The 12334-nt window shown below is 40.9% G+C and overlaps 1 protein-coding gene across 3 annotated transcripts in view; it reads right to left on the reverse strand.

Annotated features, from left to right (window-relative positions):
• Prkg1 (protein kinase cGMP-dependent 1) overlaps window positions 1-12334 on the reverse strand; it is a 1174992-nt gene that overhangs the window by 483530 nt on the left and 679128 nt on the right. The gene's annotated exons all lie outside the window — the stretch shown is intronic.

A 12334-nucleotide genomic window follows, 5' to 3' on the forward strand; every position in this document is an offset into this window, starting at 1 on the left:
CATTTCCCCAACTAAAGCTCCTTTCTCTGTGATAACTCCAGCTGTGTTAAGTTGATACAAAACTAGCCAGTACAACAATAAACACTGAGAATTACTAATTCAATAATCAAGTTCTAATAAGACAGGTGTTTTTAAATGTATGGATTACTTAAAATTTTCACTGAGAGTCACTGTAATATAGAAGAAAGAATCATTACCTTAAAATCAGAGAGAACTACCACAGGTTCCCCAATTTATAACTGAGTTATATTCTGAAAAAAAAAATGTCATAAACCAAAATATAGAAATCTTGTTTTATAGCAATGTATTGAATAGCTCATGTGAGGCTGTAAGGTACTCTGCTGACAGTCGAGAGTGGAATAACTACATAGTTAAAGAAACGTTTTAAATCCAACCACTGTAAGTTGGGGACCATCTGTAGTTTGAATTTCTCAAAAGCTCTGTAACTTTTAACAAAATTTCAATGTTCTTCATTCCCTCTTTCTTCTTAGAAAAGAGGGGTATAATCTAAATACTGTAGACAATCTACACTCTGTGTTTTTTAAACTATTCAGTGCTATACAGGGTATTTATCTCCTCTCTTCAACTGCCAGCAAGCATCTATTTTTGTTTTTGTTTCTGTTTTTTGTTTGTTTGTTTGTTTTTTGATTGTGTTTAAATTTTTTTAGTAAGTATCTAACACAGAGAAACAGACTCTGAATTGAATTTATTCAGCAATTTGAGGATCTTTCTTAAAGATGATTCCAGAAATCTGGTGCAAATGGAGCTTTGATTGAAATGTTTGAGATGGGTCTTTTAAAAAAAAAAGATTTATTGTTATATGTAAGTACATTGTAGTTGTCTTCAGACACACNAGAAGAGGGTGTCAGATCTCATTATGGATGTTTGTGAACCACCATGTGGTTGCTGGCCTTTGAACTCAGGACCTTCAGTGCTCTTAACTGCTAAGCCATCTCACCAGCCCGAGATGGGTCATTTGTCCTTTCCAGTGCAAATGCTCCTGTGCAGTGAGACTGCATGTGTTCACCTCCAAATTCTTTTCAATCGTATCTGAGGAATAGTGTCTAAATGATTTTATAAGCTAAAAAGAGAGCACAAGGGATGTTTAGAAGGCAAGACCCCTTATACCGGGGCCTGATAAGGCCCTGCAGCTGTGCAGTGAACATGACAAAGTTTATGTTAACACAGATATAATGAAGGTTTTATTTGAGCAGTCTAGTAATCCCTCGACTTTTCTCAAACCAAGAATAGTTTTGGGACGTTTTTACTTGTAAAACTTCAACTTATATCAGTTTCCAATTTTATTCACTTTTGGAGGGTGGGGACAGATCTCATTTTGTAGCCTAAACTAGCCTACAACTCAATCCTTCTGCCTCAACCTGCTAATACAGACATACCTGGCTCTAACTCAATTTTTTAAGTTATTTTATTTTAATAATACAAGGTATTAATGACAGTATTTTACTTAGTACATGTGTGATGGTTGGTGTATGCTTGGCCCAGGGCATCATAGTACCATTAGAAAATGTGGCCTTGTTGGATAAACTGCGTCACTGTGGATGTGGGCTTTAAGACCCTTGTCCTGGAAGCCAGTCTTTTCTTAGAGGTCTACAGATGAAGATGAAGAACTCTCAGCTCCTGCACCATGCCTGTCTGAATGCTACCATGCTCCACCTTGATGATAATGAACTAAACCTCTGAACCCATAAGCCTGACGCAATTGAATGTTGTCCTTATAAGAGTTGCCATGGGTATGGTGTCTGTTGACAGCAGTAAAACCCCAACTAAGGTAACATGTTCAAAAAGAAAGAAATGATCAGTTATTTAGCACTTTTTCCATCTGGGGATAAAAACAAATCCCAAGTTAATATATGTCTTAATGATCTGGGAATGGCCTTCCGCAGTTTGATAGACCACTATACTACAGATGGAAAAGGACCTTTTATATATACATGAGCTCCCTTTTCCTTCTGTGGAGTTTAAATCAGAAACTTCAAAAGTAGCGCTGATGAAGAGGGATGAAAGTCAACTGTTCAATAGAACAGATTCCCAACTTGCTTTTAATTCTTGCCACATCCAGCAATTTGGGAAGAACCAGTTACCAGGGAGGCTCCTGGCCTGTTTGAATGAGGCTCCTGTGTACCACTTCACTGTATACACACTAGTGAATGCTATCTTAGGTTTCAGCATATTCAATGAACTACTTTCCTGGAACTATTCATTCTTTAAAGGTTTACTAATACAGGTTTAAACAGTCATTTACCCCTAGCCCAACTTCTCTGTCAGTCTACAAGAATCATATAGCCAGGTATCAAGCTGTTGAACTACTATTCAGAAATGAGCTAACATGTAGCCAACTGTCTTACCTATATTTGGGAATGCCTGGGCCTCCCTCATATGATGGACATTTTCCATATTAATGACATAACAAGGCAAACACTGATATAAATAGAATTCCATGTTCAACTCAGAGAAATTCTTATGTAGCTCGCAAAAGCAGAGCATTAGCTCCATTAGAAGCTACAGAATCCCTATAGCTAAGTATCATGTGATTATAGCAAACTCCCACCTTTTGGGACTAGTACTTTGGAATATCCTCCCTTTCAGGCCAGTCCAAAATGCATGGTGATTATTTACAGGAAACATCAGTATCAATTTAAGCGAGTGAATATTTAACGTTTCTCGATGACAGGGGGTAGGGGGTGGATGGGGGGAGAGTAAGAGTCAAAACCCGATGCATGTCTTCAGGAATGGAAAGAACCACTCCTGAACATGGTCTAGTGTGCTATGCTCACCTCACTTACCTGGGCGAGAGGAGACAGAATAGGCAGCAGGAGTTACCAGCTCACTTCCCAAGGACTTCTGGCTTTTGAGTGAAACTGAACTGCCAAAGCTGTCTTATATAAGGTGAGATACAATTTGTTTTATTATGCCTATGAATGTTTTCACAACCGAGATGGTCAACATTGGAAAAATACAGCTATAGCTGGAAAGATGACCATATTTCTTCATATTTTTTCTAGTGCTCTTCTTTTAAAAAATAAATAAATAAAAGATTTATTTATTTATTTATTTATTTATTTTATATATGTGAGTGCACTGACACTCTCTTCAGACACACCAAAAGTGGGTATCATATCCCATTACAGATGGTTATGAGCTCTCATGTGGTTGCTAGGAACTGAACTCAGGACCTCGGGAAGGTCAGTCAGTGCTCTCATCTCTCCAGTCTCTCTAGTATCCTTCTTGCTCCATATAAATAAACCATGCCCCAGCAGTCTGAAGGCAGAGGAAAGTGGATCCTGATGAGACTGGTCAACACAGCCATTTCTAGGCTTCCAGGTCTACACACAGAGAAAGACCTGGTAACAAAGCAGCAGCAACCAAGCGAACATGAACCATATTTATCTCAGTGATAAATGTTGCCTGAATTTAAACGTTTCCTTTGCCATAAAGGTATAACATACACAATCCTGTCTATCGCTTGAGCAGGTCATGATTGTGAACAAATGATAAAGATGAGCTAGCTAATAAATATTAACAAGACAAATGTAGCTATGCAGTAAGTTCCTTGAAGGCAGAAACTATATTTTATATTCTCTATAATGGCTAAAGCAGGTATATTATCTTCCAAAAGAGAAAACAAATTGTTGAATTCTGATAGTAAAAATCACATGAAACTTTTTGGGAAGTTCTGATGGCCAGTATCCAGAACTGAAGATGATGACATTAGTAATTTAGTAGTAGTGCTTGTATTGACACAAAAAAATTCAAAATGTAACCCTGCCCTGATAAAGGCAAGACAAAAAATGTGTGCTTACAGCTAAATGGCACTGTAAGAAATAAACGGCGGCCTCTGGTAAAAGTACATCATGTCAAATTACATGCCTATAAATTATAGGGTGGAAATTCAGTACAGCATCTGTTATTGACCGAGTTGGCATTTCATATATAGGCAAACTGAGATGATAAGGAAATACCTCTGATTGTGATAATGACGTATCAATTCAGCAAGTGGCAGATGTTTTTAGAAGACACGAGATTCATGCACTAAAGAAAGCCTTCATGTCTGCATGCCTTTGATCTCAGCACTCTGGAGGCAAAGCAAATGGATCTCAGTGTGTTTTAGTTATCTTGGTCTCCATAGTGAATTCCAGGACAACCAGGGCTACATAGAGTCCATGTCTCAAACAAACCAAAACAAACAAGAACTCATCACTGAGCCTTAGACCCCCAAGCAGTACCTCAGCGTCAGGGATGATAAGTTCTGATGAGTGTATGCACAAGCAAGTAAGTGAAGGAGAGATCAAATACACCTAAGACAGGAAGATGATCAAGGAAAATCTATAACGGTCAAGACAGGAAGCAATGAAAACCTAAACTCCAAAGCGCTAATAGCTTGTAACTTGCTGTCCATGGTGTTGATCATAGGCTTGTTATCTTTTCATTTCTAAAGCCGTTTCCCTTTCTACTTAATAATCATCAATCTCCCGCCGCAATTTAGAGATTTGCCTATAGCTAAGCCAAGAAGCACACGTGTTTTCTCTCAGTACAGTAACTAGCTTTAAAAGTAATTAGCTGCCCTCCTGCTTCTGTGTCCCTTTATTTGCTTTGACAAATGCTTTCCTTGGCTTCCCAGTCTTCTCTGCTGCTGAAACATGTTCTTAATCTATTGCTCAGGTCTCACGCACAGCCAGGAAGAAAAAGAGAGAGTAGATGGAGAGTCAGGATGAAGGGTTACACGTGATTTGTCTTCTATCCACTTCCTTCCACGTAACTCTGTCCTATTTTCAGACACAGACAGCTGGTTCCAGGGTACTTCCATGTTTGGTGGAAGAACTAGTTGGAACCCTGATTTCACCAATGCATTCATATAGGGCCTGCCACTCCTCCTCTGTCCCCAGCAGGGTAGGAGGCTCACAAAGGCAGAAATCAGTATTAAGGAAGCCTGTCCTACAGTTACTTCAAAAGATGACAATAGGAAAAAGACCCCAGAATCTGGTGATAGAGCATTTGTTTTCAGTCTGTCTCGTGCCTTTGGGGTTTGTGGGTACAGATCTGCCAGTGAGCCTGGTAAGGAGTGTAAGAGCAGCAGGAAGACAACCGACGCAGCACAGTGTGTAAACTCGGCTTTCCCATCCTTCCAACTAGTGCTGTGTGTTACTAAATCTAATCTCTCAGGCAGCATCTGGGTAGCAACCTGAGAACAATACACGGATGCTGTTCAGAACAAAGTCTTTATGTATTAGAAATTGGGAGAATAACACTAGTCCTTCAAAGAAGAAAAAAACACACTGGTTAACCCAGAGTGAAGTTAACTGAATGATACTTGGGTTTTGATTTTAGGGCTAACAAGTCACCAGTTAGATCTATACTGATTCACACAGGTACCTTGTTATCAGGTTGTTACCTCGGCAACTTAATAAATGACAACAATTGTCCAGAAATAGATATTACGCATGTTCCATCATCTCCTTTTAAGGAAATTTCTAGAAACTAGTAAGTTTTCTTTGTACTTGTTCTGGGAATACTGAGTTTATCCAGATAAGTGACTAGGCAGCTTGTTTTCCAGTGACTAAATAGAATATTGTAAAAGACCATGTACAGATGTTTAGGTCTTGTAATACCAAGAGACCTCAAAGAGATATTGGGGTAGTAAGTATTCAGAAGCATGGCTTGTTGTGCAACATGTATTTGAATAAGCAGAGAATACTGTTTCATTGTAAGTCAAGGATGAGTAACCTGTATGCGATATGGGCTTTCTGACTGGTAGCCCAACTGGAGGTATAATCACATACAGAAGTTGCAGGAGGTAAATTTCCTCCCACTTCACCAGGGCTGGAAATTGAAACAGAAAAGAAGTGAAGAGTTTGATCAGGAAAAGAGAGACACAATAGACCCTCATTCACCAGGAAGTGTGGCCATAAGGGCCCATCATTCTGCAGAGCAAGGGCTATAAGACAGTATCCCTGAGAGATGCTCACCACCTGTGGGTCAGAGCCTCTACATTCATAGGCAGCAAGATTCAGAAAGAACATATAGAACCCTCTAGCCAAGCCAATGGATGTAATGTCCACTTCTTTAACTTAAGAAGAAACAAGAAGATAAAGGCTCTAAAACTGCTTACAGCGATGATAACAATGTTGCTATGTTACCAGCTGTTCTTGTTATGGATTGCTAGATTACCAAGGATTCCACTGAGCAGTGACATTATCAAACACATGGATGCCCTGCACATAAGTACAATAACAGCCAAGGTTTTCAAATGGTGTTTCTCAGAGTGCAATCTGCAGACGTCCTGAGGGCTTGGCTCCAGATGGACACAACAAACACAAATTCGAGACTCTGTATTGAGTTTTCCCTTTAATGCTCCTAGGAAAGGCGTCTTACAAGAATAACTATAAAATAACATGCTCTAAAACATATATAATGGAAAGTTGGTGGGGGTTGGGGTGGTAACAAACACAAATAGAGTCATCTGGCAAAAATAAAAATAAGCCCCTCTATCGACCCATGTCTTATTCTTACTGCTTTTACAAGTGGCTGAGGTGTATTCCTGGAACACTTTATGAATATACCAAGCAACGGTTCATACAAGCATCTGAGCTCACACAAGTGAAGCACACCTCTGGGGCTCTATGACAACTCCGCCCTGTTCAATGCTTTTCTTATTGAAATAGATCCACAGAAGCACATATGGATTTCTCTCATTTAAAAAAAATGCATATATAATTCTACAAAGGAAAGTATATTTTTAGAAGTAGTATTAGTAAATACAATTGTTTACCAGATGGATTGCAGGTAGGAATTTTGTTTGCCAGTCTTTCCTTGGCTACAAGCAATGAATGAAACCCTCTGTCTTTGGGTTTCTGTTGCTGTAATAAGACACCATGACCAAAAGCAAATTTGAAGATGAGAGGGCTTATTTCATCTTATAACTTGTATTATGCCATCCAGGGAAGTCAGGACAGGGGGAACTCAAAGCAGGAGCCTGGAAGCAGGAACTGAAGTAGAGGCCATGGAGACTAGAGGCTGCTCACTGGCTGTTCCCCAAGGCTTGCTCAGCCAGCATCCTTATACAACTTAGGACTATTTGCCCTCAGGGTAGCAATACCCACTACGGGCTGGGACCTTCTGTATCAATCACCAACCAAGAAAATGCTCTACGGGCTTGCTTTTGCTCAGTTAAGTTTTCTTCATCTGGCTGGCTCTAGTGGTACACATCTTTAATTCCATCATTCTGGAGGCAGAGAAAAGTGGATCTCTATGAGTTTGAGACCAGGCTGGTCTACACAGCAAGCTCTAGAACAAACCAGGACTACATAGAGAGATCCTGTTTCAAATAAGTAAGTAAACAAACAAACAAATGCTAAAAACAAAAAGATTCCCTCTTCCATGTAGCCCGTGTTACGTTAACAAACAACCAGTATACCTTCCAAAGTATTAGAATTGTTGACGCAGCTTTAGATGAGAAAAGGGATGGCTTAGTCTTTTTGGGACTGCAGGGAGGAGCCCTGAATATTCGCTGATATATCTGCGGTTCATTAGCATTTGGGAGAGGTGGTATATACAAAATTGTTGCTTAAGCATCTCTCTCTCTCTCTCTCTCTCTCNCNCACACACACACACACACACACACACACATTTTTTCCTTGCCTTCTTTGTGTGTTCTATTTTTCAAGGAGCACTGGAAGAGGGGGAGAGAGAAAGAGAGAGAAAGAGAGAAAGAGAGAGAGAGAGAGAGAGAGAGAGAGAGAGAGAGAGAGAGAGAGAGAGAGAATCCTTCTTCCTCGAGAACACATCCTTTTGATCACTTCTCTTTCTTTCACACCACCCTCTGTTGTAAATGTGCCTCAGTCCTTGGCTTGAGGATGATTGTCCCTCACATGGTGTGTATATAGGGTGTGTGGCCTCATTTTGCTACACAGAGAGAAGCATGACCACTCATATGATGAACATAATTTAAGGGTAAGAAATGAAAGCAGCAGTGGACACTGACCTATAAGCTTGAAGTCACTCTTTTCTAGATTCTTGCTAACAGTTGGGGTTATAAATACTGTTTGGTTGTCTTTTTCTTGAGAGATAGATAGTGAGTTCTTTGGCCTGTTGACCCTATCCTTTCTGTGTCACAGAAACCCACACAAGCCTGAAGTGTGCAGAATGTTTTTGAGTCTACAGAGTGCTTCCTCATTCGCCACTCCAGCTTTCAAGCTAGAAAACATTCAATCTATTTTAATACCCTATTTGTAACTAATGCCTTTTCAAACTCCAAACACGAGATTTGCTATTTTATGTATTTCTTTCTACCAAACGATCACATATTTTAACCGCCATGCATTTCTTTCATGGGAGTGACAGTTTCAATGTGAAACAGATTAAATTAATAGCTGTCTCTGATCTACTTTTCCCCTCTGTGAAATAATTTACAGTTCATCAGCAGTCTGTTTTTGTAAGTACACAGCCACCAAAGCTTAGGAAAGAACTCACAACAATGAATTTTCTTGGCAATACAATATATTACCTCAAATGTCTTCAGTAAATCTTCTATGCAAGCGGCCACCGTTTCCAGTGCCTTGTTATAAATGACAAAATCACCCTTTGCTAGGGCTTTTCAGGATCCTGTCATGTGCTCACAGGCTTTACAGTTTCTCCCCATTGGTTTTATGTTGTATTTTTGCATTCAGACAAATACAGAGGCAGCTGACAAGACAAGAAATTTGGCTGCTAGTGAAATTTAAAAGAATCTTTCCTTGGGGAGAAAAATCTCACATTTAGTATTATTATTAAAAAAAAAAAAAAAAAAAAAAAAGCAAGCTAGGCTTTTTTGGAGGGACTTCACAATTTCCTTTTGTGGAACTGCATGCAGGCATTTCCCAGCTCTGTCTCTTACTTATTGTCTAACCATGGGCAAATCCACCTATGTATGGCTCAGCTCAATCTTCTGTCAAGAAGTCCTCACAGTGATTATGTAGAGAGCACTTAGCCCACCCATCACATTGCCGATCTAGTAAGACTCACTTGGTTTTACATCTTTTACATCCAAGGAAGAATATTAACCAGTACTTGGAGCCTATGTTCTCAAAGGATAGTTGTATAATGAAACTGTTAGGTACTGTATTAAAATCCTGGTTTTCCAAATATTATTTTGACTAAGCCTTAGAACTTTATATAATGATTTACTACATAAATGTTGATGGGATTCAGAACACATCACCCCAAAATATGGCACATTGGCACACAAAAAAGAAAGAAAGAAAGAAAGAAAGAAAGAAAGAAAGAAAGAAAGAAAGAAAGAAATTAAAAACTAGCAGAAGCAATAATATCACTTTTAAGGAGCCCCAGTGCTCTTCCTTCAATAAACCATATACTTGTGGCCTGCATCTGCCTCAAATGCTGGGAACAGAGGCATGCTCTGCTCTTCCAGGGCCATGCTCTTCCAGGGCCATGCTCTTCCAGGGCCATGTTCTTCCAGGACCATGCTCTTCCAGGGCCAGCTTCCTTCCGTGTTTGTTTGATTTTGTATTTGAGACATGGTCTTTGTAATAGAATCTGGTCTTGAACTCACGATCCTCCTGGATTAAATTAAGAGTCCTCACAAGTCCTCTGTTTAGGTGATAGGAAGTGCCAGGCACCATCACACTTGCACAGGCTTCAAGGGGGAAGCCATCAGTGACCACTAGGACCTCTGGCACGGGATTACCAGCATGACAAAAAGAAGTCACGGTGCCTCACTGAATAATGAAGAAATCCCTTTTTCCTCTTCACCCGAGCAAGAGTCAGCAGATATACACACAGCAGCAGTATCTTTTTCCTTTTCTATATAACTCTAAGGAATTCAAACAAGTCACAGTTCTGTTTGGAAACTAGTCTACTCATATTCTGTCTTCTTTATCCAGACAGAATGGAAACTCCTCACAGACACAGCTGTTCGTCTGCTCCAAACTCGCACATTAATAATCCTCCATGAAAATTCGAGAGAAAATCAGACGGATGCTTCTAGTGAACGCCACACTGAAGCTCCCATATTAGAAGCCATCCAGTGACTTCCTTCCACACAACGCACTCACAGTGAGTAGTCAGAAGCGATGAAGAGCTGTAGTATTTTAAAGTTTTCTCTGGCTTTCACGGAAAAGCTTCAAATCGGTTTTCTAGGGTTGGGGGTGGGCAAGCTTTTTCTGTCCCTCCCCACAACTCTGCCCGCCTCCGCCACCCCATCTGCAGACACCTGCTCTCCTTGGAACCTGGCCTTTCTTTGGAAGTCTCCCGGGTGACAAAGAATGGCTGCAACAATTACCCCGTCCTGGGACCTTGGCAGCAGATTGCAAGCCACTAAATAGGCAGAGAAGATTTTGCACTTCTGTTTTTATCCTCCCTCCAGGCACCAACTTCTCTTCTGTGGACTCCTTCCGGGGCTTTGGGCTGACACACAAGGCTCCATTTTCAGGCTTAACAAAAGACTGAGCCCAGGAGGAATAGGTCATTTGCACTTCCTGGTTTCCCTGCAGGCTCTCCCTTTGTTTCCTAGAACCTGGAGGGAGTTGGCAAACACCTGGAGGCCCGGGAGAAGATTGTCCTGCCAGATGAGAAAGTAGACACTGATTTCAATCTAAATGTCAGAGGCAGAGTGTGTGGAAGATGACAATAAGGAAGCCAGTGTCACTGTTTATTGTTGTGTCATTAAACTGCTGAGATGGAGTTATCAATCTTTTTATATGAAGGGTGGAAATGTTTGGGTTTTTAAAAATGTATACTCCAAGAAAGTCATATGTTATATACACTGTGTTTTCTAAAGATCATAAATTATGAAGTAAGCATTTCTTTTGAAAATCTTTTATTTTATGCATACAGGTGCTTTGCCTTTATGTGTGGAGTTACAGATGTTTGTCAACTACATTTACTTTTGGAATCCATAGTCCACAGTGATTCAATCTTTACTAATGCTGCTGTACCAATAACCAAATTTATTGAAATATCCATGTTTGTAATTGGGGCTGTTCTGAGTCCCACCCAGCTCCTGTCCTTGACCTCTCTGTGACCCCCACAGATAAATTCTTGGCACTTTGGGTTGATCTTTCCTGCAGCAGTAGAGTTGGGGTCCACTTCACCCCAGAACCCACCCCCCTTTGCTAATACTGAACTAATGGGTAAACCTGGTTTGCCACTAGGAGATATCCTGGCACTTAAGTTCTCCCCCAGGGAACTGAAACAGCAATTAACAAAGGAGAGAAAGTGGAGAGAGCTACTTCAGCACAAAAGAGCCAATGCAAATGTGCCAAATAAATAAATAAATGGTGTGAAGGAGGGCAATATATACACACCTACATACATATTTACCCAATATACATATTTACATACACAAACATAAACACACATATTTATACACACAGAGACATGCATATACACACATATGCACGTGCACACACACGAATACATATTCGCACTCACAGATTGGGAAAGGGGAATGGAACAGAATGGTATCAAGAAATCCTGGGGGGGAAAAAACCAAAAACAAAAACAAAAAAACAGTTCCTTCTTCTCTTGGAGATATCAACGTCATTGGCTACTAGGCCCTTATTTGTGAGTGCTCCCAGTTGGACATTTGAAGATCTAATGACTCCTGTGACTATGTCTCATGTCAGTGCCTAGCAATAGGTGAGATTGAATGAGCCCATAAGCACCAAGAGCCAATCTAATCTGCCAAATATCCTCATGAGAAGGCAGATGCTCTAGGGCTCTGTCTACACAAAAACCAGGCCAGGTGAGCACACAGTGTGAGGGCAGCCGCAGGAAAAAGCAAGGCTGCCACTGTAGGACCCCCTCGTGAGGAACTCCCTCGGGTCCTCAGGTCACAGGAGTCAGGGTGTCCCACAGAAACACAACAGAGAAGCCGTCTTGATGTAAACACACGAGGTACTTTAATGGCAGAGCTCTGGGTGGACTCATATCTCATGCAGGAGACAGAGAAGTCGACCCAGACCCTCAGAAGTAAGGGGTTTTTATGGGGTTAGGGTCAGGAGGATGGGGAGAGTTGGCGCGGCCACAAGTGATTGGCTCATTTGAACATAGTAGTGAGATTACAATGCAGCAAGATAGTACGCGCCAGCCGGAGCGTTTGGAATTCCAGAGGCTTATCAGGGTCTGGGGGAACATCTGGTTAGTGTGTGACCCTGAGTGAGCTGGGGGANATGCCTTCTTGCCAGATGGTTTATGAGCTAATCCTGACAGCCCCGGCTGGTTCCGGCACTCCTTTCCCTGCACTCCTTTCCCTTATCTTCCTTTCAGTCTCAAACATGGGAAGATGGGTGCCTGGCTGGGGCAACTGAGATAATTGCCT

The sequence above is a fragment of the Mus pahari genome, chromosome 1, assembly GCF_900095145.1.
Source record: "Mus pahari chromosome 1, PAHARI_EIJ_v1.1, whole genome shotgun sequence".
NCBI lineage: Eukaryota > Metazoa > Chordata > Mammalia > Rodentia > Muridae > Mus > Mus pahari.